We start from the raw sequence: 644 nt of genomic DNA, 5'->3' as shown, positions 1-644 counted from the left end.
CAATCTTCATTAATATTTCATTTATATAAAATAACAGTAAATCTGATTATTCCTCAGTTTTGTCTCCAACTCCAATCCCATTTTCAAAAAAGATTATAAAAATTATAATATTGAAATTTTGATTCTACATACTACATCATAAATATTGCTGAAAAAGGATTGTAAAATAAAAATGTCATTGACTCACCATTTATTCTTTTCCATTCAAAAGCATTATATGTTACCAAAATTTTTTTTGTAAAGATCAGTGTCTAAATTACAGTGCTTTTTTTAGTAGCCATCATGAAAATGTGGTGGCTGAAGGCAACCATGTAGGACATCAGATTCAGAGGAAGAGGAGGATCACAGCTTGTATTATATATATTCAGTGAAAAGGTATCACATAGCTTACTTATTCTTTTGTATACAGGTCCCTTAATAATGCCCAAAAGAAATTCTCGCAGTGGTTAGAGCCTGTAGCCTTCACTTATATGGATGGCTGTGGGTTTAAGGATTTACATTTAGAAAAAGTAAGTGTAACATTATGTATGTTTCTTAACCTTTTCACAGTGGCTTATAGATTGATATCTCAAACACCCCTTGACTGCGCATGTTTTAGGGGATGGGTTCCATGCTGTGGGCAACACAACCAGTGCACTGCCAGA

Source organism: Penaeus monodon, chromosome 22 (genome assembly GCF_015228065.2).
Source record: "Penaeus monodon isolate SGIC_2016 chromosome 22, NSTDA_Pmon_1, whole genome shotgun sequence".
In the NCBI taxonomy this organism is placed as follows: domain Eukaryota; kingdom Metazoa; phylum Arthropoda; class Malacostraca; order Decapoda; family Penaeidae; genus Penaeus; species Penaeus monodon.
The sequence above is the reverse complement of the archived record's forward strand: the minus strand, read 5'-3'. Positions refer to the sequence as shown.